We start from the raw sequence: 26,786 nt of genomic DNA, 5'->3' as shown, positions 1-26,786 counted from the left end.
TTGTAATGGATAGGCTATAAATTCTGTGATGAATTTCAGGAGGTGAAAATAGTGTTTCTCAACGTATTTCAGGAATAAATTCTTTATACCTGGTTAAAATGCAGATGAGCATTGTAAACTATTGTAATTTAAAAAGTTGATCTGATGCAATATGCTCCCATCTGCTTCAGTTATAAAGCTTGGAGGGAATTTACTACAACTATTGAGTACAGTTTGGGTTTAGATGCAATCCCTCAAGCTGGAAGTCCCTATGTAAATAAAATTCTATTTTAGTACTTTTGACACTTCTTCTAAGATAAAAAATCCTACCATATTGTAATTAAATTATTGTGAATTATGATAAATGATGGAACCGCTAGTACAAAGCTGTATCAGAACAAATGGAAAATCTGAATGACTCTGAGGATAGGATAAAACCTCATATCTCATATTCTTAAAATTCTTATAATGATTATTTGGTGATTTTTATATCTTAAGTGGTTTGCTTAACGCATAATGAGAGTTGTAACAAACCAGAAGTTATTGTAAGTGGCTTAAAGGCATTTATTTCTGTGCTTTGCTGTTCGTCTCTAGATTTTATAGTTTAGGGAAGAGAATCTTTTATCTTTGTACATTATTGTTTGTTTGTACGGACCTACGATTAGCTTTGTAGAGGCTTCATCACATCAGAATCATCACTAAATGTGAACTATTGCATACATATACGTAAAAATTAGTAGAGATGCACACATTTCTTAGAGTAATGATCAATAGTCAAAAGACGGGTTATATTTCTTAAAAGTATGTAAGAAAAGGAAATATTGTGCAAAGGATAATTTCCCATTTAAGAAAAGATTAATAAACAGAGCAACAGCTACCTTTGTTATAATTACATTTTTATTTGACAAGAAGAACAAATAAATTGCAATTTTAGTAAAATACTGCAAACAATTTCTACATAACAAATAGTCTTCTTTGAAAACTGGCATGGAATGCGTGGATCAGAAGAGCAGTTTGACTTTGAAAAATTAAGCTCAGTTATTTAGTGTCAGGAAATTGTAAGCAATGAAGAGAGAAAAAATATATATAACACTCAGCTTACAAAGAACTGGTTTAGTTTGTGAAATGATTGTCTGTCAATGGTAGCCTTCTTTACACCTTTTTTTAGTGAAAATATCATTGAATATTCCATTCACCCTCTATTCAGTAGATGTTTTGATAACCCAACTGTCACTGTATTTTAAAATGATTTCCCAAAAGATTTTTTTTAAGTACATCTAGAGGAGTCCAAATTTTCAGGATTCAGCTTTTTTTCTCTGATCCCTGGAGTTACTTGTCATGCTTGTGTCCTGAAGAACTCTTCATGATGGAGCAGTACAGTGTTGAACACTAGAATGTCACATCTTGTGCTGATGGATTGAAAAGATAACTAACATGAAAGATCTGAAAGTAAATGTAGACAGAAACAGAAACATTCTTAAGCACAAAAGAAACAAAAGAATATGTTTTGTTTTTTTTTTTTAAATTTGCAGAGTGCTTAGCCTTGTGAGTATGTGTGCTGTTTATAGAAACTTTCAATGTAGATCATAACTAAATACTAATGACTCTGTAACAGGGGAAAACATCAACTGAAAAACCTATGTAGAAGAAAAAACAAAGATCTCTATTTAAATATAAAGCAATAGTGATTGTCATAAGTGACAAGTTTACATGAAGATATATTTTGTAAAAATCTACATAAATGACACTAGCAAAAAAAGTGAAATAACAGTGTTTTTGCTACTGTAGCTGCTATTCCCCATCTACTATGAGGAGATCAGTACTTAAGTGCTTATCTTAGTGTTTAAACTTCATCTTTTGGGGAATTTTTTTTTTCAAACTTTATATTTAATTGCATAGTGACAGTTCACTTCACTGGGTTATTTCTTTCTTTTTTCTTTTTAACTCCCATTTTTTTGCATTAAAAAAGACCAAGCACAGAATAAGAATCTTCTTGTTATATCTTCTGAAAAGTGAACGAAAAAAGTAACAAACAAAAAATATTTTTCATCAATGAAAAATGATTTTGTTCTTGAAGCTAATAACATTGTATTGGTTACATTTACCGAGGTCTATATTTACCAACCACAAACATACCAACGTGGTATAATATCTAAACAACTCTAGTTATTATCATTGATTTGTGTAGTAAAATACTTATAATATAGGGAATTGCCAGAATAGTTCAGAATTAGCCAAAATTTTGATAGAATGAAGAATTGAATGGATTTCCCGTGGCCTTTTTCCACTTGCAGTCTTATTTGAAACTTTCAATTTAAAAATTAAGAAAAACTGTAACAAAGAAAATGAATAGACTGTGTAATTTAATTATTTTACTCTTTTTATGTATAGATCTTAGATGAGTAGAGGGCCATTTCTGGAACCTGTCATGCATATTCTTAAAGCCAGTCAGTGTAATACTCATTGAAAATATATTCAGTCTCACTTAGACAAAAGAAGTAAAATGGAAAGCATGTTGACTATTGACTGAAATGTAGGAAAGGAAATATACTCTTGTACTGAGCTTATATGGCAAAGTTTTTTGTAATGGGAAAACTGTAGGGGGTGGCCTCTGTGAGTCCAGCAGCTGCCCAAGTCAGAAAAGTGACAGCTCCAGCTGTACCAAAAGGGACCTGCTGCTGCCAGAGCTGAAACAACAAGCAATGTTGCTCTGAGAGAGCAGATTTAAGAAAGGAAATAAATGCTGCTCAACAGTATCTGGGAGAGAAAAATGATAAAATGTGAGAGACACAGTCCTGTAGACTCCAAGGTCAATGCAGGAAGATGGCAGGAGGTGCTCCAGGTGATGAGCAGAAGTTCCCTGCAGCACAGGTGAGGCCCATGGAGTAGTAGGCTGTCTCTTGCAGCCTGTGGGGTAACACATGGAGCAGATACAGGAAAGAATAATGCTGGAATCAGGCCTGCTGAAACAATCTTGTTTTCAAATGGCATAGTCATATATTTAAGACCTGCATAAATGAAGTCTCATTCTTAAACTTTTACAATGCACTGCAAATAGTTTGTCTATCTTTAACTGTACAATAACACAAAAACAGAGATTTCTGATTATTAGGTTTCTATCAACTCAGATTTAGATAATACAATTTTTACACTCCACTAACTTACAATTTAGAGCACTCTCACTTTCTTACTTTCTCTCCACATGAAAGGAGGGCATTTTTTAAGGTTTCAAATGCAACCAGCTTTAATATAGAACAGAATTTAATATTTTAACACAATAAATATAATGTTTTAAATGAAATAATCATTTTTTAAAAAATAAAAAATCTTTGAACTTGTACAAGTTTAGAAGCCATCAAAAGTAAAATGTTCGTACTATGCACTGGAAAGGGGCAGAGAACATTTATTTGAGATTCTTACACCTTCATAAATAAGGTAAAATTGAATTCAGTGAATGAATGTCCAAATAAGTTCTACAATTAAAATCAGTAAAGAGAAAGGAGAAGTTAAGAGTTAAAAGCTTCTGTAATCAAGCCACTACATTATAGATTTCTATAAATTACTACTACTGCTTAGTAGAATCCTGCATGCAAACTGGGAATAGATAGTTTCATCAAATGTGCTATTTTTTTTTCATGTAATGAAAGGAAGATTTAAGAATTTTTACAGTTTAGGTCGTTAATTAGTATTTGTTCTTCTACATGAATTAGCATCACATGAGGATTTAGAGCTGAGAGTAGTCTTCCAAAGAATGTAAGAAAACTTTTAACAACTTTTTCTTTGTATTTAATGTTGCATACTTAAAGTAAATTCAGCTTAGTGTTTGTGAAATATGTTGAGTTCAAACCTTGGTAATACATTACAATTTCTCTCAATTCATTAAAAATAGAAAAAGTGTGGGTTACTCTCTAGGAATATTACAGAATAGATGACTTCAATATGTCTACATGCTTAGTGATTATTTATTCCTTAGTTTTCACATTATCTGACTAGTCTGAAAGTCATGCTTAAATCTAAATTTTCAGTATTACAAAGTAATTCTTGAAGTCAACTAACATCCATATGTGTGAAGAACTGTTCACCTTTAATAAGCAAACAGATTATTTCCAATGTGTGCATTTTCTGTAGAAGGGTAATAAAAATTATTTGTAATAATTCATAATTCAAATTTGTCTAATTCAAATTCTTCAAAACAAAAATAAAAGAGGTTCAGTTTGATTAACAACCATTAAATTTCTAGGTTCTCATCCCTTTGGACAGTTCAAATAAATATTTTACTCACTTCATAAATTCATCTTATAAGCCACTTTCTTCTCCAACATACATACAGAACTTTTTACATTTTAATTAAATATATTGTTTTTAATAAAATATACTAAACGGAGAGATCTATAATTGCTGTTTCATGCTGCTTAATTCCTAACCATATAAGGAACAGTATAGGCTACAGTTCATGGTAGAACATATATTTTAATATGAATATTTAACAACTTTTTATATTATTTCAAACAAATCTCCTCCAATACTTTAGACAAACATGTTAAATTTAGTATTAACTAAGTTATCTGGTCTGGGGTTAATGGGCTCAGCACAGACAAACAAAATACATGTATTTCTAAAAATGTAATCTTCTCACACAAACTGTTTGTTTACAGTTAATGTGACTTTCTCCTTTCTCCTTTTCAGGGAAGAAAACATAATTTACTTGCATTGGAATAGATTTATACATTATGTATATCCATTGTCTCCCTAATTCCTGAATGGCTGAGAGCTGCCCATGTTCTCTAGCCATCATTTTGTCTTCCACTGTCTCTAGCAGTCAGCCAGATCAGATTCTCACTTTTCCATTTTGTTGTTTAATCCACCAGGAGAGCCATACAGCCATTTGCACACTCCACTTCTCACTGTGGGATGGAGGAAAGACTCAGAAACTATAGAACTCATGGGTTGATAGAAAAACTATTCACTAAGACAGAAAAGGGAAATAGAAACAAACAAACAAGCAATTATAGCAATGTGCATATGTATGTACATATATATGCACATCTCCACGATGCAACTCCTCACCTCCTGTCTAACAATGCCCAACTAACAATGCAAAATCTCACCATCCACTAACCAAAGCCCAGCCAATTCCCAAGCATTAGCCTACCCTGCTCCAACTCCCTGCAGCTTTACAGCCTTCTGCATGATGTCAGGTGTTATAGAATGACCGCTTTACTAATCCAGGCCAGTTGTCCTGGTTCTGCCTTTCCAATGCACTGCTGCTGCACCGTGATGACAGTGGTCCACCCCCACCAAGCAACCTGGCCCGGCCCAGGCATGCACCCATCACTCAGCAACAAAAAAACATCAGTGTGCTATTAACACTCTCTAGGCTGAAACCAGGATATATTTATGTTCTACAGCCTGTTCACCATTAAAATTAATACAGCTGCTGTGCTCTGAAATCCCTGTTACCTACATAGTTGTATTACTGAAAATGTTACTGCCAGTGAAGCAAAATGAAGAATTGTAAGTTATGGGCAATGTGAAAACACACCAAAAAATTAATCTTTTGTGGCTTCCTCTGCCAAGTATAGCTCTCAAAAATGTACTCGAGTAAGATACCAATTGACTTCTGAATTCTTCTGATGGTGAAATATGTGTTTTTGCCTTCATATTAGTTCAGCAGAAAAATATGTTACTGAGCTGTGACGTGCCAGACCTGGCTGTTGCCTGGACGCAGTTATTTCAAAGTAAAGGTACAACAACTTAATATATATTTTAGCACTTACTCAGAACTTTGTTTTAATAATAGAACCCAGGAATGACATTAATATTCTTAAAAGAAAAAATAAATTATGTTCATGTTATGTTATGTTATTTAGTTTCATTTTCACACCACTGCATACAAAATTTAAACATATGACTTATTCTCAAGTCATATATATGCAACTCATTGTAATGTGCACAAGCAGACCAATGAACAGGTTGGTTTAAAATCAAAAGGCCTCTGAATAAAAAGTTACAGTTGAGCGATTTGTAGGATATGTAACATCAGCTCTGCTACAGTTTAAAAATTGCTAAGCCAGAATTTCATGGAATGAGGAACAAAGTGAAGGAAAAATCAGCCAAAGTCATGACCTTCAACCCTGCATTCTAAAAACAGAATATTAAGCATAAAGTATTTGGAATATTTTGGAAACTGTATTGTTATGGAAGATGGAAAGCAATGTAGAGGAAGCAAACCATCACTTTTAGATTTTTAGTACTGACTAAGGATATGTAACACACATTAAAACTTTTCCTTTGTTTTATTCAAAGTAATAGATGTAGAGACATGTGTCCCAGAACATACATCATGTCTCTTACTTCTCCCTAGTAGATTGAATTTCTTTTGCAATCCCCAGCAGATCATCCTTGCCAAAATGAATCAGCCCCTCTAGGTTACTTCTGATATATGAAAACAATTGTCTGCATGTTTCTTTCTAGAGGCCCAAATACAGAATTCATCACAAGAGTCCAAGATGACCAGTTATCTCAGAGATACAGCAAAAACTTGAAAAATAGACTCTCTAAATCATTTCCCATTGAAACTAAAGATTTTCAGGCTGTACTTTTTTTTCTCAGCTGTGAAACCTATCTAGGAAGAATACATTTGTCAGTTAACCTGTGTACTATCAGCCACTATTGTGCAAAAGAAAATATCCAAAGTAATTCTGCTAATATAATATAAAGATTACCTCCAGATACTAAAATTATGTTTAAAATATACTGCCTTATATACATCTGTATTTTATGTGTTTATGTTTTAACACCTGATTTTGTATAACCTCAAATTCCCACAGCAGCCACAGCTATCTGGATTTCTCTTTTGAATAGAACATGGAAATATTGTCTGTTATCCATACACAACATCCCTCAGTTTCCTCATACTAATAATTCTGATTTACTGAGAATAGAGTCAGTGAAAAAATATTCCTTACCTCCAGATTTAAATACTTCTTTCACTATTTCCACTACATTCAATCTCCCACTGACTCAGCATGGTGTATTTATTTCACCGCACACTCTGCAGATGTTCAGATTTTGTACTTGTGGCTATATAGTATGAAACCTGATGAGTTATCTGTTTTACTTTGGCTCTTGTTAATCTGTTACTCTTTTATGCAAAATAATTCGTAATACATAAAGAGAAATTTAATCACTACACTAAAATTCTCTGGTTCAAAATGGTTTAATATTATTTATGAGTTTAATGTACTAGGGATTTAATTTTGCATGTATCATTCTCTGTGAGAGATGTGTCAGGAAGATTTCTCTCTTAATAAGCACAAAAAGAGTAGATAATGTTTTTATTAATCATTTGGATAACTAAATGTGTATTAACAGATGTTATGTTGAGACCATGCATTATGAATACTTTCTAGCTATTCCTTTTCTGTTTCCCACTGTACCATACAATAAATAAATAATATTTAGAGAAAGTAACTCTCAAATAATGCTTTTATCTAAATAGAGATGTCATTTTTGCACAATTTCTTTAATTAATCAACACTTTACCATACAGCCCAGCAGGAGAATTTGAGTCATCAGATAACAGTACAAGAAATTATGAAGAAACAAATAATACAATATTGAAAAAGAATTATTTATTAGTTTTGGCATTTGTGTCAATAAAACCATAATGTTAATACAAGTCTATGGTAAGTAAAGTCACAACAGTAAATAGTAAAGGAGTGCTTCAAATATAAGAATTTGTCCCCACAATGTGGTCTCAGCAGAAGGAGAGGTATCATTGCCTCCATTTAACTGCCTCCATACCACTGCCTCCACAATAAAAAAAAAAGAGCAGAGAAATTAAGAAGTTTTCCATTACTAAAGAAAGATGTAGAGCAAAACAAATGAGTGCAGAACTTTTCCTAGTGTGAGAGCATCTCTATCTATAAGGACCCGGGGATCACAGAGGACACTAGGCTGAAAGTGAGCCAGCAAAGTGCTCTTGCCGTGAAGAAAACTGGTGTCCTGCATTAGGCAAAGTATTAACAGCAGCTTGAAGGAGGTAATCCTTCCCCTTTATTCAGTGTTGGTGAAGCCACATCTTCTGTATTCTCTCCCAGTTTGTGTTCCCCAGCAGGAGGTTTAGAGCTACAGGGCAGAGACCAACACAGAGTCACAAAGATGATGAAGAAACTGTCTCTACCTGAGGCCAAAAGAACTGTGACTGTTCAACCTAGAGAAGAGAAGGGGCAGGGGGTGATCTTAGCTATGATGGCTGCTCCAAAAGTAATGCCTCTTATTTCTTCATGTTGGCTCATAATGTCAGAGGCCGATGTTGGTGCTTTGACAGTAGAGGATGAACCTTCCTGCCAATATTCCATTACATTTTGTTGCTGTGGGACAGACGGCAGTAGAGAGGCAGTCTGACAAAATGTCGTTTAACATGGAAGTACGTATGAAGCCAAGGTGCGTAACTGAATTCCTCCATGTAGAAAAAATTGCCAGTGGATGTGAACACAGTGAGGCAATGAGTGGTGCATTTCAGCAGTCACAACAATAACATGAAAGACAAGCCATATTCTGGGTGGCCATGCAGATTTGTACAAGCATGGCATGCAGGCTCTTGTTCATCAATGGTGAAAATTCATAGCTAATGGTAATGACTATGTTGAAAAATAGTGTTTTGTATCTGAGAATTCAATCTATCAAGCAGTTTTATTGTGCTCCTTGTATCTATTGTAGATTCCATGGAAATTAGCAGGAGGCATTACTTTTAGAGCAACTTACATAAATATGTAAATACCTGAGGGAAGTGTGCATGGATGACAGACCAGGCTCTTTCCAGAGGTGTCCAGTGAAAATAGAAGAGATAATGTGTACCAAGTGAGGCAAAAGAAGTTCAACCTTAAAATCAGTAAACTGTTTTATTTGTTTGGGTTTTTTTTAGTTTGTTTTTACTACAAGTAGGACTGAGCACTGGAATAGGTCACTTGAGAGCTTATGGAGTCTCCATCATTGGAGATATTCAAAAGCTATCTATATAAGGCCTTGGACAACAGTCTTCAGGTGACCCTGAAAAGGAAGTAGACTAGATTGCAGCATCTGAAGGCACTGACTCAGAGGCGTGAACAATCCAAATCCTCTATTGCAGGTTCTAACATCCCTTATATAAATTTCCAAGTTCCCTCTTGTGACTTTCCATCCCCTCCAACATGTCAACAGAACACTTAACAACTCTCCTTCACATCTAGACGCTAACTGCCCATGCAAGTGCCTCATCCAATCAGAGCCACAAGTTGCTTCTATTCACGGACTTCTTCTCCATTCAGGGTCATCATCATGCTGAGATTGTGTGCTCTACTTGACTCCCGAAGACAGCCTTTGTTCTCAGTGCCCTCTTCCATACCCTGTCAAACTTGTTTTTCAGCCTCTAATCTGAATGTTGTCTTGAACCCCCATATTAGATGACCTGTGGAAAACTTTCCAACCTCAAAGATTTTGCTTTTCTGTGTTCTAAGTAACTTTTTAAGTGTTCTGCTACTGAATTATTTGTGAATAATATGGAGTTAATGCTCTGATTCTGCTCTACCAATCTCTACTGAGGTTTCCAGGACCAATGAACTCTTCTAAGTATTTACATTGTGGTTTCTGCTACAACTACTACTGTGATATAGCATTAATTCAAATAACCTTGCAGTTTATTTAGATATGAAATGTGATACTGCCAAAAAATGAAGATCATTTTAGTATAATATCACCTGCCACTACATTGCTGATCAATTTCTGTCCTATGGCAAAAACCAACAACTGTGTTACTTCAGTAGTCTTAACAATTTTACATTTATTGTTCAAGAGCACAGGAAAAAAAAAATTAAAAGAAATAAACTACTTTGCTTTTACCAAGTAAAAAAATGCCAAACTATATTGCACTCTTTTTAATGCTTCTAGCCACAGACCATAATACAAACAGGGAATAATTTGGGAGATCTATGAATACAAAAAAACATCCTCTGTTGTACTGAGACATTGATCTACCTAGCTGCCTGCACACTGAGAAACTGCCTTACAAGACTGTATCTTGAAATAGTGTTTACTGGGAGGATTTCTTCCATAACCTTTTGACATTTCGCATTTATTACAACATGCAGCAGAAATTTTTGCTTACCATTCCTCTTTATTTCCAATGCATTATTAATGACAGAATATTGCAATCCCCTCTGTCTCTTGTAGCAGAAACAACAACAACAACAAAAAACCTGTGGTTTCATAAATAAATCAATCAGTATCTATTCTCTCGAAAGAAAATGGAATATCTTGGAGTATTTAAAAATACATTTTTTAATTATTTTCACCACTATGAATGATTGTTGTTTTTTCTTTATTAAAATAAAATCAGCATTTTATTTCATAGTATATATGAGAGAAGTTAAATACAGGTGAGTTTTCAAGAAAATGCACTAACCTAAAGTGAAATATTCACAAAGGATTTGTTTATGTATGTATTTACATTTTTTGATACCTTAATAGCAACTTCAAATGGAAATCTTCCCCGGGATTAATTGCTTGGTTTTGCACAAGTCCTTTATTTATCATCATTAACAGGATTGTTGGAAAGAGTTTTTTCATGGTGTAATGTATCATTTACTGAAATTCTCTTTCTGGCAAGCTGACAAAAGGAGTATATTAGATGTTATGCTGTCTAATTTCAAGTCTTGATTTTAGTAATCATTTCCAATTTGCTGGTCTCAAGACACAGGAATAAAGAGGAACAGAATATTGTAGATCAAATCTTACAGATCTTCTGTAAGCTATATCTAAGACAGAATAAAATGTTTGGAAGAGTGTATTTAGTACAAATCTTGTGCTGAAAATAATTAAGTCATTGGAGAGGTTTTCTAGATTGTTTTGAATAGGGAGGAAATCATTAAATAAATTAACATACTACAGAATGCTTTGTTTGAAAAATAACAGCACAGTAAAACATCTTATATTCTTACCTATTCAAAAGTGGTAATAAGTGCAACTGAACTCGTCAACAGTATGTACATCACTCTGACAGAAATGCCTGTTGTTTTTTTTTTCACATGGAAACTACAGCAGATACAAAGAGCACAATAAAACTACTTGACAGAGAAAATTCTGAGGTGCAAAATAGTATCTTTCAACATAGTCACCACCATTAGTTATGCATTTTCATCAGCAATGAACAAGAGCCTGAATGCCACACTTGTAAAAATCTACACAAGTGGAGTAGTTCCACTATTTCACAGCTGCTATGATGGTGTCATTACTAGGAAAATATTACCCCCACAGTCCATCTTTCATCAGTATAAACAGATGGAAGTCAGAAGTTGCCAAATCCAGACTATATGTTGGATATGCTCAGACAGTTCAGCCAAGACTGGCAATGTGCTTCACAGTCTTCAAACTGGTATGGGGCCTAGCATTAGTGTGTTGCAACAGAAAGGTTGTCTTCTTCTCTGGCCTGGCTCTGGAAGTTCAAGCTTTCAGCTTATTTATTATCGCAGTGCAGTAGTCAGAGTTGATTGATTGTCCCAGGTTCCAGGAAATCCGTGAGGTTCACCCCTTTCCTGTCCCAGAAGACAGTGCACATCTCTTTACTCACCAAGGGCTGTGTCTTGAACTTTTTATTTGATGGAGAATTCACATATCACCACTCCATGGACTGCCATTTTGACTCCAGCTTGTAGTGGTCACACCACATCTTGTCACCAGTAATGATCCAGGAAACTGTCACCTTCAGCTACATATTGGTTCGATCAGTATTGAAAAACTTGAATATAGTGATCTTTCTTTTCCTGTGTGAGAATTTGTGGGACCCACCAGGAACAAACTTTGTGGTATTCCAATGTTGCCACCATTGTTTCCACACACTGAAGCTGATATTCAGTTCCATACACAGTTCCCTGGTTGTAATTCACTAATCTGTGCAGAGGAGCTGATTGAGACACTCTTCAATTCATGGTACGACAGCTGTGCATGGCAGTCTGGAACATGGCCCATATTTCACATCACTGTCACCACAGCTGAAATGCACCATCCATTGCCTCACTGTGCTCCCATTCACAGGTTGGCCTCCATAAACATTCGGCAAGCACTGATGAATATCAGTGGGTGTAATTTTTTCCACATGGAGGAATTCAACTACATCTTTTCTTCATATACTCTTCCATGTCGGATGCCAATTTGTCAAACTGACCCTCTGAGGTCATCCGACACACAGCAATAAAATGTAATGTGATATTGGCTGGAAGGTTCAACCTCTACTGCATTGCCACCAACATCCGCCTCTGATGCCCTGGGCCAACATAATAAATGAAGAGGCATTACTTTTGGAGCAGCCTTTGTAGATTATAATGTTTACATTATTTCACAAAGTACATTTCTTACTAATTTTTATAAGCATGTTTTGGTGGAAATAGTAATAACAATGTCTTCTATTAGATAATTAGAACCAGAAATTAATATACAAAATGCAATGAGTGCAATTAATTTCTTACAAAATATAAATGCAGATACTTTCTTTTACAAACACTGAGAATTATAACTTCACACTTTAAACCAATGTTTGACATTTTGATAAGCATCTCACATTGGAATTTATTAAAAATGTTATCACTAGTGATATTTTTGAGGATATTATAACAAAAAAAAAAGACTAATTTTCAGTACATTTTTTTCTGTAGAGATACTAATTAAAACACTGAAGATTCTCACTACCAATTTTTCTAGTGTGGAAACATTGACTAAGAAAAAAATAGCTCATACAACCTGTTAAAACAGCATTTACGCTTTCATCACTAGGAGGTAGAATGTAGTAAAGAATTTAAGAGAGTTATTTTTCTGGTCAAAAAAGAGCATGTGACTAGGTTTGTGACACACCAAGATATTCCCCAGAAGTTATTCATTTTCCACTTCTTTCCTTCATTGTTTCTAAGGTGAAGGTTAAGATTGAAAGTTTATAAAGCAAAGTTTACTTTGAAAGCTGAATACTTTTTGCTTAGAGGAATAATAGAATGTGATAGAATTTAAATAGTATGAAATTTAAATAGTACAGTGAAACTGAGAAAAGCCAGTTCAGTTATGAAATGGTAAATTCATGAAGTTTAATTTACTTCATTAAAAATAAATAAATCTGCATTAATGTTGCAAGGAATCCAAGGATTCTTAAGAAAAGTTCTGTAATCTATATGTATATATGTAACAATTGCATTTCACTTCTGCATCCTTAAGGAAAATGTAATTTTTGGACAGAGTGATGGCTGTCTGACAAGTGAAGATCAGAAGCAAAGTGCAGCCTCACCAGTGCTGAGTACAGAGTGATGATCACTACCCTACTCCTGCTGGCAACACTATTTCTGATACAAGCCAGGATACCATTGGCCTTCTTGGCCACCTGGGCACACTGCTGGCTCATGTTCAACTGAGCGTCAACCGACACCCCCAGGTCCGTTTCTTCCACACAGTCGTACATCCACTCTGCCCCAAGCCTGTTGCATTGCCTAGAGTGGTTGTGGCCAAAGTGACCCAGCACTTGAATGGTGTTGACAGCATTCAAACTGAATGATTTCAAATATTGTCAACAAAATATCAGAGACGTTACTCAAAAGTTAAACGATACTGTACTGTATACAGTACAGCTGGGTTATCAGAAGGCTCAGTACGCACAGTCCACCTTAACAGCAGTGTTCTGTTTGGAATAAGATTACTGCTGTTAATAATTCACTGACATAATATGCAGGGGTGGCAGCATGCTTAGGATATATATGGATTAAGTAATTTTGCCTGTGATTATTTACTTAAAGTTCTGTTATATCTTGTCTAGTTAAACAGGTGAAAGTTTTTCAAAATATGATATACTCTACAGAATAAGGCAAGACCTAGATAAACAATATCATTTTTCACTCAGTAACTCAAGATAGAGCTATTTCAAAATAGAACCTGAGCTCATTCTCATCCCAGAAAAACAGAAATTTCAAAATATAAGAATATAGAATCAAAATATTTTTTCATTTTTCCTATGTTCCAGAGGAAAGGTCTTTAATTGAAAATTTAATTGAATTGCTGAAAATAACTAGAAAATCTCTTTTCCAGGAGGAACTAATATTTAGAAAAAGAAAATGCAACTAATTACATGAAATACTATATGCATACGTAGAAGCCTAAGTAAATACATGTTTAAAGTCCACTTTGATACTTTAATGCCTTTAAAATCTGAAAGAGTTGTGGATTTTTATTTAGTGTAGTAATTTTTAAATGGTTTAATTCTAAATTTAAAAATTTAGAAGAATTTACTTCCTTAAAATTTTGCTAGGTGCTTTGACCTTCTAAAATATCCAGAACTTAATTTGAATATCTACATTTTTAGATTCTGTTTGTGTGTGTGTATGAGTCAGTAAAATTCAGGTATATGCAGAAAATTCTCATACCATGCAAAAGAAAAATTATCGTATATGATACTGTCAATGGCTAGATTATCTTTTACTTATTGAAAAGAATTCTACTTCAGTAGAAAAATACTTCAGCTTCTCAAGTACAAACATACTATATATGGCTCAGGAAAGAAAAAAGCCCAAGTGTTGATTTTATTATATGTTCTGCATCAGTAAGCTACCTTTATATCAATCCCATTTAAAAGCTCGTTAGAAATACACTTAATGCACAGACTGATATAAATACGGTGAAAGTATATGCTTCACACTGAAATGTACAGCTTGAATTGCATATGACCTTCTGATGAGTCAAAAAAATTGTTAAGTCAAAATGAAGGGCTAACATCTGTTCTAACATTTTTTATACGCAGAGCTAGAAAACAAGATTTTATTGGGTTTTGGCACTGCTTCCTCTCCCAAAAGATGTAGAAGCAAATACATTTGTAGAAGAAAATAAATACACTAAGTTGGCGGCAAAGCATGAATTATATCTATGTTTGTTGTAGAGGGCTCCAAAAAGAAGGTAAACCATGAAGGAACCTGTAGGAGAGGAGGGTCCATGATATAATCTGAAACATGGATACACAGAAAGACAGAATCCATGATGAGATATGTGTCAGAAAAACATTTATCATAAATTAGTTCAAGAGACCTTGCAGATTTAAATCAAGTATAAATATATGGAGTGCTTTAACCCCCCCTTTTTTTTTTTCATTTCGTATGTAAATATGTCATCTTGATTGATGTTTTTTTACGTCATAAATACTCTTACATGCCTGTTATCTTAATTTAGCTTGATGAATTACAACCTAAAAAAAAAAAAAAAAGATTCAGATTGGTCATTAGAAAAAGACTCTTTACAGAATGGGGGTCAGGCATTGGTTGTGACACCAAGCCTCATGGAGTTCAAGAAGAATTTGGACAGTACTCTCAGAAATATGGTTTGAATTTTGGATGATCCTGTGTGGAGCAAATAATTAGGCTTTATGGTTAGGTTATGGTAGGGAACACGACCACTGAGGATAAGGAAAAGGCTGATGTTCTCAGTGCCTTCTTTACATCAGTCTTTAAAAGTCAAGCCAATTATCCTTGGGGTACTCTAACCTCTGACCTGAACATCTGGCGTAGGAAGCAGAATAAAGCCCCCACAATTTGGATAGAAACAGCTAAAGACCTATTACTCCACCTGGACTGTCACAAGCCCATGGGACCTCATGGGATTCACATGAGGATGCTGAAGAATCTGGCAAACATGATTACCAAGCGACTTTCCACCATGTGTCAGAGTTCCTGGTCAACCGGAAAGGTTCCAGATGACTGAAGAGATGATAATGGGATGCCTAGAAGGGTCATAAGGGGGATCCATGGAACTACAGGCCTGTCCGTCTGACTTCAGTGCCAAGAAGATCTGTTATAGAAAAGATCATCCTGAGTGTGATCACGTGATGTGTGCAGGAAAACAAGTGTCAGGCCCATTCAGCATGGTTTCATGAAAGGCAGATCCTGCTTGACCAATCTCATCTCCTTCTATGACTGAGTGACCAGCCTGGTGGATGAGGGAAAGGCTCTTGATGTAGTCTACCTATATTTTAGCAAAGTGTATCCAAAGAAGGGCAATGAAGCTGGTGAGTGATCTTGAGCACAAGTCTTATAAGGAATGGCTAGGAGAACTGGGATTGTTTACTGCTCTCCACAGCTACCTAAAAGGAGGTTGTGGTGAGGGGGAGGTTGACCTTTTCTTCTGTGTAACTAACAATAGGACCAGAGGTAATGACCTCAAGTTGCATCAGTGGAGGTTCAGGTTAGATATTAGGAAAAATTTCTTCTCAGAAGGAATGATGAGACACTGGATCAGGCTGCCCAATGAAGTGGTAGAGACACTATCCTTGGAGGCATTCAAAAAATCTGTAGATGTGGTACTTATGGACATGGTTTAGTGGGCAGAATTGATGGTAATGAGTTGATGGTTGGACTAGATGATCTTATAGGTTTTTTCCAACCTTCATGGTTCTATCTTAGGAAATGTGTACTTTTTCTCTTCTAATATATCTTCCATTTTCCCTAGTCACTTGACATGTTCAGAGGTCAAAGATTAGTATTTCTACTTGACTAAGTAGGTTTGATCTTTTCTATTTATTTTGTCTTGGAGGGACACAATGGTACATTCCTACTTCTTTCATATCTCTCATAAACCTGAAGAACAGTTTCATATAAGGATACTTTCCAAATCACAAGGTCCTGAGACCTGATAACTCTGTCTTCTGTGATAAATTATAGTTTGATATTGTCTAAAGAATACTTATGCAGTGCAATTCAGTCTAAACTCCAATTACTCCAGAACTGTTTGTGTTTTGGCTAAGACTTGAAAATACTTCCTAAGTTTTTTTCACTCTTTCACTTTTCTATTCTTCTGATAATTCTTTTATATCATTGTATTAAAAGTAAGACTGACGAGTTCAAAACATTGTTCTTAAATTACTGGTCCATTCAAAAATAAAGTGTTACAAAATAGAAAGGTCAAGTTCCCACTTAGTGATGCCATTGTTTAACCAGGATCCTTTCCTCTCTGCAATGACTATGCTATGCTTTTAATCCTTTTTACTCTATCTGTAATCTCATGGTCAACTTAAAAATAGGAAAAGTTACTGAGCTTCTGGCAGCAATCTTATATATTTATATAAGATATCCTCACTTTATACATCAGTGAGGATTGAGAACTGTCCAGAGTACATGAAAAAACACTAGGAGTATGAACTCTCCTTTAGTGTTAAAGGGAGCATATTTTGAAAAGTGCAGTAACTGAGTCTTAACTTACAAAAGTGGAAGGATGACAAAGAGAAATATTAGCTTAAATCTCAGGTAGGATGAATTTTCCAATTGATAGTTGGATAAGAGAAGAAGCTATTTCTTAATTGCATTATTTAATCTAATAATTTAGAGAAAATGAGCATTGAACTTTATAATACCTCTTTTGAACAGTTTTAAGTCATACAGAATTTCTAAATTATGACTCTGATAAATCTAAAAACAGAAATGAAATTTAAGAGTGAAAAAGTCCTCACAAAATCAAATACAATGGAAGTTATAAGTTCAAGAAATTTAAAGCTATTGAAATACTGTTGACTTATTGTATTGTATTTTATATATATAACTTGCCATACAAATACCTTTCCTGATCTTGCCAAATGGCATTATCATCCCCATAAAACAAAGTTTTAAATAATAACAAAAAATGACTTTTCCTCCAAAACTTACACACTTTATTCCTCACTAACCACTTAAATGAAAATTTCATATATCTTTTGAATGTTTGATTTATTTGTGAATTAATTTCATGAGCTTCATAAGCATTCCACTTTGGCTCTACACTGTTTGCTACTGGGGTTACAGTGATAGATATTCTTTTTATTGAGTGCTTTCAGTCTTTGCGGGATTAATTCAAAACATGTACTTGACTTGAGACCATTGATAGTAGATGACAGCAGTAAATTAGTTTATGGTATGAAGGTATTGCAGAATAAATGAGGAGGTGACCACTGGCTTTTCTGAATGTTCTGTGAACCTGTGGGTATACAAGCACGCTTAAATGATGAAGCTACTGCACTTTGTAAACTGGTTGGACTCTTTCAGAGTCTATGTCCATTTCCATGGTATAATATCTAGATACACAGAAAAAAAGTTTCAGAAAAAATATTTTTTTAATACTAGCATATAGAAATTACTGAAAAATGTGAAATATTGCTTACAAATAAACAGTGATTTATTTTTCATAGAGAAAAAAAACCCAGATCTCTCCAAATCATGTACAAATTTCTACACTGTCACTAAGGAATTGGTCCCAGCAGAAAAAGTAAACAAAAAAAAGACCTAAGACAAAAAATAATTCATTATTTTTGACTGTATTTTATACTTACAGTGTAGTTACTATTATTCATCGTCTACATTTTAAGTATGTTATTTAGTGTTGGCAGGACAGCTTTAAACCTGCGTTAGTCCATCTGGTTGTAACACGTACATATTTCATGCATCACTGAGAGGAAAAACTATTATGTAAAGTGTTTTTAAAGTGCTTCCTTTCAAACCAACATCTTTTTTTTTTTCCTTTTTCTTTTTTCTAAACATTATGCAGACATAGTGATTACTCCAAATCAGTCTTTGGAAAAGTACAATCAGTAATGGTATGTGATTTGGAGATAAGAACAGCATTTTTAAATTTAATAGTTTTTAAATGTTGCTTATGCCTTGTCTAGCACTTTTGTTCAGACTTTTCATAAGTCTCCTTAAATCTAAAATGAGAATAAGCCCTTATCATTTCCTGGAAGTGTATAGGTCAGATTAATTTTAGATCATCTTAATTATTTGTATATTAGAAAGTAAACTTGTGAATGTTTTATAAATTTGCCATCTGATAACCTATTTCTCCACGCAGACTTCAGAAGATTAGTTATTTATGTATTAAAAATATTTGACTTTTTGGGGGGGGGGACAATCTGCATTTACTTTCACAGAAAAGTTCCTCTGATAAGGAACTTTTCTGACAGTTATTGTGTTTGATGTTAGTTCAACATAAGTAGTTGAGGTATGTGCTTTTGTAGTGGATCTATTTTCAGCTCCATTTACTGGGCTGTTCAGGAAGGCCATCATTATGCAAGTGAATAGATTCCTTTTAAATGATACCGGACTGTAAGATCTATACAGGAGTGTCTCTAACAGGAATGAAAGTCTGGATCAGTGACTGGGTAAAATCTTCTTGAATATACTGACAAACACGTGCTAACAAAACGTTTTGAAAACATCACGCCAGCAGTCCATATCAAGGCATGCCTGTCATGTTATATAAAAGATGGCATATCTACTTTCATATTAACTATTGACCCCAGCCTCCTTAGTGACTTATGTGGCTCCTTCCTCATCTATCCAGTCTTCTTCTGTCTCAATATTATGTCTTTTCTTTGCAAGTCATATATTAATTTGTCCCTTTTTCAGGGGACTAGCTGTCTCTGTTCTCCTCTTTTGATATTTCAGAAGATTCTATGCAGTGCCAGTTAGGATTCCAAGAAAATGTCACAGTTCATTTATCTTTGCTATAAAAAGGACAAAAACTAAAGACACTGATGTGAAGCCACATTTCTGTGGCCACAGTTAATCTTCTCCTCAAATTTTGAGTATTTCTTACAACAAAAGCATAAATGAGTGCTATTATAAGTGTCCTGATTATTTGCAGATTATGGAGGTATCTGAGCATACAGTTTCTGAGGAAACTGATCATTGCTGTTTTAGTCTGAATTTTCTTAGAGGCTGTGCAGGACACATCTAGCACAAATAAGAAAACGTTGAGGAAGTTTGTGTCTGATCTGTTGTGTGAAGCCATTTTTCACTAAGGCAAACAAAAGTGCAAATAATGTTTGGACTATTGTTACCTGAGTACAGCCAGTGGTGTTGGGGTATAGGATCTCCAGTATCAAAAACTGGTATGTAAGTCCTGTGAATATCTTGTCAAGCATCTCCTACGAGCCTAGGGATGATGAATTCAGCTGTTACACATCCTTTCTGGGAAGCTTCCCAAATCACAGTTTATGTAATGGTGAATATCCTTGAGTAGGTACAACAGAGAAATTTAGAGGGTGTCAACACCACCTACACACCAGTAAAGCACAGAAAAGAGATTTATATCTTTCCCAGACCCAGTCTCATCAGTATTTCTCATGTGCTCTGTCAGAGAGAAAATTTGTAAGATGCCTTCTCCAACTGATGAACCATGAATTGATGGCTGTTGAGAGATTACAAGCTCACCTTAGCGCTGCCTTTTATATATTGAGAGGCTCCTGAATTGTATTCTTTTTATATAAAAGTTAAATGAAATTGTATAAAACTATATACTGCAGAAGGCTTAACTATGCCCTTCTGCATTTGAAGGTTCTGTAACTGCCACTGGTTGTATCTCTGCCAAAGAAGATGTTACATCTGTCTGCTTAAAAAAGTTGTCTCCAGGGCTCATTCAAGGACCAAAGTAGCTACAGGGGAAAAGTTATCAATACAAAAACTCCTGTATATGTGTTTCTCTTCAGTCAAATTAACATTCAGGAAGATCAGGTCAAATAATTCAAGGGGGGCATATGTAATAGCTGCCATAACCACAATAGGAAAGTCATTTCATGCCTCTTCTCCTCACACAGAATCTAATGCGCACACAGTTAAGGATTGTTTTGTCACTGACAGGCCTCAGAGATGGGATTGGTAGGCTCAGATTAGCAAGATCAGGGGCGTAACTTAAAAATGAGACGAAACTATGGAAACAGATGTAAGATTTGCTTCCGTGCATGAAATTTAACATGAATACAAATATTGGTATTATAAGTGTTAAAATAAAGAATAGCATGACATAGCTCATTACAGAACCCACAGTCCAGAAAAATTTGTATCTCTCTGTCTGAGTTTGTATGTAACGAATAATCACAGTTTTCCATGTCATAATTTTTTTCATAGAACAAAATGTATTTTCAGTAGAAGTAATAGTGTTAGTGAAATAAGTTTTTATTATAACTAAGCAATTTTGAAGCATTCACAAAGAAGTAGCAATCAGTAACAAGTCTTAATGAGCGCTTATGGTTAATGACACCATGTCCAGTAGGTTTTCTTGTTGATTCAGACATTTTCACTGATGACGCTTGAGATCGGAAGAAAAGCACATATACTTTTCAAGTAAATAATCTAGTGATAAGGCAGATGAGTGCAAATGTCCCTGACATTTTTATTTCAGCATTTTGAACACAAAAGAAAAAGTTTACTATTAATAGGCAAAAAATTAATCTGAATACTATGTTTAGCTACAATGTATTTAGCCAGTTTTTCAAAACTTCAAGACTAAACATGTATTTTTGGGCTTCCAACTTCTGTTCACTTGGTCTTTGCTATGGTATTCCAAAGCTTTGAGTGTCTGTATCTTGCTTTGATTAACTCAAAAGGAAGTTATCTCACACCAGAAAATGTATATTGAGTACCTTCTATCAGGTACAGTTATTAGAAGTTTGTGATTTTAACGCTGTACTTCCAACACATGTTCTTCTTCATTTTATTTCACTATCCAGTTGCAAGGATAGGATTTAGCCCATTCAGTGAAGGCCATGTGAACAATATAAACATACAATGAATCTTCCTGACACTAATGTCTTGTAGAAAAAGATACTTGAAAAGAAAGAATTTGCTGTCCTTATGACACTTTTGTATGACTGATTGATTTTCTACTTAAACATTAAAAGTTTGCAAATAACAAACTCTCAGTAATTTCACATTGTGGCACTATTATTGGAATGCTGATAAAAAGATACTGCAAAGGTTGTTCTTTTGTTTAATGAGATAGTTCACTGGATGTCCACGTCTACAAGTTTGATTTGTGGTCATAATTTGTACATTTTTTTAATGATAGGATTGCTTACTAGCCTTATTAAGCCATAGTTCAAAAGAGACAAAAATCATTATTTGTTTGTTTTCACCAACATGTGGTAATTTCCATATTTTCAAAGAATCACAGAATGGTTGATGTTGGAAGGGGCCTTTGGAGGTAATCTCATCAAACCCCTGTTCACAGGTTCCCCAGGACCAAGTCTAGGCAGCTTTGGAACATCAACAAAGAGGGGGGTCTGCACAGCCTCTGGGCAACCTCTGCCAGTACTGACATCCTCACAGCAATAAAGGATTTCCTAATATTCAAACAGAGCTTCCCCTGTTCCTTTGTGCCTTTTGCCTCTTTTCCTGGCACAAGACACCACTGAAAAGAGCCTGTCTCCATCCTCCTTGCATCCTCTCTTAAGGTATTTATCAATGAGACATTGATAATATTTCTCCCAAGCCTTCTTTCCTCTGTGCTAGAGTCTTGTCTCTCTCAGCATCTCCTCACATGAGAGATGGTCCAGTTCCTTCATTGTCTTCATGGCCCTTTGCTGGACCCTGTCCAGTGTGCCCATGTCTCTCTTGTACTGGGGAACACAGAAATGGACACGGTATTCCAAATTTCCTCATCATCGCTGAATAAAGAGGAAAGATCACCTCCTTCAACCTGTTTACAATGCTTTGCTCAGAACACAATTGTGCTTTTTTTTTGTGACAAGGACACACTGCTGTGCCGTGTTTTGTTTCTTCTTATGTAAGTCTACTTTTGCTTCGAGAATCATTCATGTTACAATAATCCTTGAATTAGGATTTGATAAAATTACTAATATTCAGAAATCCATGGGACAGAATACTGGCCTAAGTGCATATGTGATTATATATCTTTGAACAAGATTTAAACTTCAAGATGTAAACATTGAGGAATAGTCTACAGAATTTTAGAAATATATCTAATAAATTATTGGTTTTTCTAAGGCGACATAAACAAAACCTGTTCTTATGAACATAGTTCTCTGTTAGAAAATTATCCTTAGCCCATGGAAAATCCTCCTTAATTCATGGAATTTTTTATCTGTTCCAACTTCTAGTTTACAGTGGCAGCAGAGTGTATCTTACTGTTTGATTATGTCATTTTTTGAACAAAATACAGCTACGTGCTCCTTATATAAATATGTTCGAATAAACTCTTTCCTCTGAAAAGGATATCTAGAAGACTATATCTAGATTATCTAGACTATAGATTATATAGATTATCTAGGCTGTATCTAGACTATATCTAAATACTATGCAACAATATCTGCTATCTAGATTGGTGAATACATATTCCATTACATTCTAGTTTGGTTGTTTTTTTTCTGTTTGTTACCAAATAATTTAATCAAAACTTGGAACATCAATTCTTTGTGATGGAGGGTGGGAGAATAGGGAAAACAAGGTAAAAAAAATCATTCTTTTCAAATACTGTAGCATGTAGTCTGAACTTGCCTGCTTTCGTTTTATACACCTAACACTTAGCATGAATGATAGTGGTTCCATAGCTAACAGCAGAGCTGAAGTGGATTTTGTCAACAGGTATGGGTCAAAGACATTTTATTTTATTGTTACTGTCATATATCAAACTAAATTAGAATGCTAAGTGTCTTCAGACTAACTATATTGCCCTGAGAAAAAGAAATAGCTACTTTTTCTCTCAGCTCTGTTTCATTCTTATGGTTGTTTATTACTGTCTCTTTTATCATTGTTAATCATTCATCTTTCTGGAAGTCAGCTTCTCTGAGACAGTTTCTGACAGCCTTTTTCTAATTCCGACCTTTCCATCCCTGATATATTCTAATTGTTCATAATTTTTACTGGTAAAATTTTATTTTTTCATTTTTAAATGCTTTCTCTTCATTAAACTCATATTGCAGCAATCATAATCTTCCTGCTTATCAAACACTGACTCCTGATCCCAGTTCAACTCTTTGTTTTCCTCTCTTTTCAAAGTGCCTGTCTCTGATTATGTTCTTTTGTCTCATCTTTATCATTTTTATGACTATTCACATTGAAAAAAAATCTCCTTTATTATCATCTTCAGAAATGTTTAACTGCTACTCTGTCATTTGTGCAGGCTACATGAAATCCTTTTAGAATTAGAGTCAGAATGAAATTAACTTGGATATAAACTAATTTTAAAGGATAAATAACAGATGAGGAAGAGTGGGAAAAGGTCTCAGATCAGTGTTGCAGGCAGACGCCCTCCCTGTCTACCTCACTTCCCCAGGTACCCCTCTGTAATAGGTTTGAGGCTGTGGAACTCAAGGTAGAGGTAAGTGAGCAGACAGAGGAAGGTCCACCCAAGAAGTTGTCTAGGATGAGGCAGTCAACTCCATGACTCAAGACTGCCTCTGCGAAGAAGGAAAGGATAATTGTCATAGGCCACTCCCTTCTGTGGGGAATGGAGTGCCTGATATGTCACCTGGACTGTACTCATAGGGAAGCACACTGCCTCCCTTGCGACCTGGTCAGGAACAGTACTAAAAAATTTCCTGGTCTGGTTCAATGCTCTGTTTACTACCATTTACTGATAGTTCCGGCTGCCAATGTTGATGTTGCTGAGAGAAGCCCAAGGACTACCAAAAGAGACTTCAGGGCACTGGGGCAACTATTTGATGGAGTAGAAGTACAGGTGGTGTTGTCCTCTATCCCTTCAGTGGCAGCAAGACATACTTAGAGGACCAGAAAAATCCATCTCATAAATACATAGCTAAGAGGCTGGTGAAATCCCAGGAATTTTGTTTTTCTTTCACCATGGGGTGGTTTACCCAATGCCTGGCCTGATGGCTACATATGGGTCTCACCTGTCTCAAAGGGGAAAATGGATCCTCGCCCAGGAGCTGGCAAGTCTCATTGAGAGGGCTTTAAAGTAGGTATGGAGGGGGAAGGGGTTAAAACGAGGTCCACTAGAGATGAACCTGGTGGAACAATAATGGCGTATGAGGAAAATGGCTCAGCTGAAGGTCACCTACACCAGTGCACACAGCATAGGCAACAAATAGGAGGAGCTGAAAGCTGTCGTGTGGCAGACAAACTATGACTTAGTTGCCATTAATGAAATATGGTGGGAACACTCTCATGACTGGAGTGCTGCAATGGATGATTATAACTTCTTCAGAATGGATAGGCAAGGAAGGAGGCGTGGTGGCATGGCTCTCTATGTTAGAGAGTGTTTCAGTGTTGTTGAGCTTGGTGATGGCAATGATAAGGTTTAGTCTGTAATGGGTAAGTATCAAGAGAAGGACCAACAAGGCTGACATCCTGACATCCTGGTGGGGGTCAGTTATAGACTGCCTAACCAGGATGAAGAAACAAAGGAGGCATTCTATGAGCAGCTGGCAGAAGTTACGTGATTGGCTGCCCTTGTTCTCCTGGGGGACTGCAACTTCCCTGATACATTCTGGAAATACAATACAGTTCATGAGAAGTTGAGGAAATTTCTGCAGTGCATAGAAGATAAATTCCTGATGCAGCTGGCAAGAGATCCTACCAGGGGAGGTGCCTGGCTAGACGTGCTGTTCACAAACAGAGAAGAACCAGTGGGAGATGTGGAGGCTGGGAGCTGTCTTGGGCAGAGTGACTACGAAATAGTAGAGTGAAGTTAGGAGAGGGGTCAGCAAAACTGCTGCCTTGGACTTCCAGAGTCCTATTCAGGACACTGGTAAGGAGAGTACCTTGGGAGTCAGTCCTGAAAGGTAAATGGGTCCAGGAAGGCTGGATGCTCCTCAAGAAGAAAGTCTTAAAGGCACAGGAGCAGGCTGTCCCACTGTGCTGTAAGATGAGCTGGTGGAAAGAGAACTGGCATGGATGAACAGGGAACTGAGACTCAGGGAGGAAATGCTAGACGCTGAGAGAAGAAAAGAGAGTCTACCTACTGTGGAAGAAGAGATGGGCAACTGGGGGAGAGTACAAAGATGCTGCTAGGATATGGAGAGAGAAAATTAGAAAGACTAAAGCCAAGCTTAAAGTCAACCTGGCCACTATAGCAAAAGAGATCAACAACATTTTTACAAATGTATTAACAGCAAGAGGAAGGTTCAGGAGAATCTCCATCCTTTACTGGATGTTTGAGGGAAGAGAGGTCCCAGAGGATTGGATGCTTACCCATGTGGCTACCATCTACAATAACAGTTGTAAGAAGGATCTGGGGAACTACAGACCTGTCAGCCTTACCTCGGTGCCAGGGAAGGTTATGTATAGAACAGATCATCTTGAATGAGATAACATGGCATGTGCAGGACAGTAGGGGGATCGGGCCCAGCCAGCATGGGTTCATGAAAGGCAGGTCCTGCTTGTTCAGTCTCGTCTCAAGTCTCGATCAAGTGACCCATCTGGTGGATGAGGAAAAGGCTGTTTTTGTAGTCACAAAGCCTTTGGCACTGTATCCCATAGTAATGTCCTGAAGAAGTTGGCAGCCCGTGCTTGGACAGGAACACCCTTTGCTGTGTAAAGAACTGGCTGGAGGGCCAAGTCCAGAGAGTAGTGGTGAATGGAATTAAATCCAACTGGCATCAGGTCACTTATTGTATTCCCTAGGGGTTGGTTTTGGAGCCGATCCTGTTTAATATCTTTACTGACGATCTGGATGAGATGGTTGAGTGACCCTTAGTAAGTGTCAATGGTTTACGGGCATTCGGCCCGGTTCCGTGACGAAGGGGACAGGGGATCCACGGATCCACACCCCGTGAAAAGGGAAAAGGGAAAAAGGGTAAGGAGATGGCCCTGCGAGCAAAGAACAGCGGCAACAATCTGAGGAGAAACAAACTAATTTACTAAATAAAATATTGGAATGCAAAACGACACCCTATAATACAATATAATTACAATTTAAGCTGATAAATCCAATACAGAGAGAGAGAATGTCCCAAAATCAAGGTAGGCCTTACTCTACTACCGACGATAAGACAGCTGGAGAGTGAGGTGCTGCCAAGACGAGAGACGGGCGGA

The sequence above is a fragment of the Numida meleagris genome, chromosome 1 (assembly GCF_002078875.1).
Source record: "Numida meleagris isolate 19003 breed g44 Domestic line chromosome 1, NumMel1.0, whole genome shotgun sequence".
Lineage (NCBI taxonomy): Eukaryota > Metazoa > Chordata > Aves > Galliformes > Numididae > Numida > Numida meleagris.
This window is presented reverse-complemented; position numbering follows the sequence as displayed.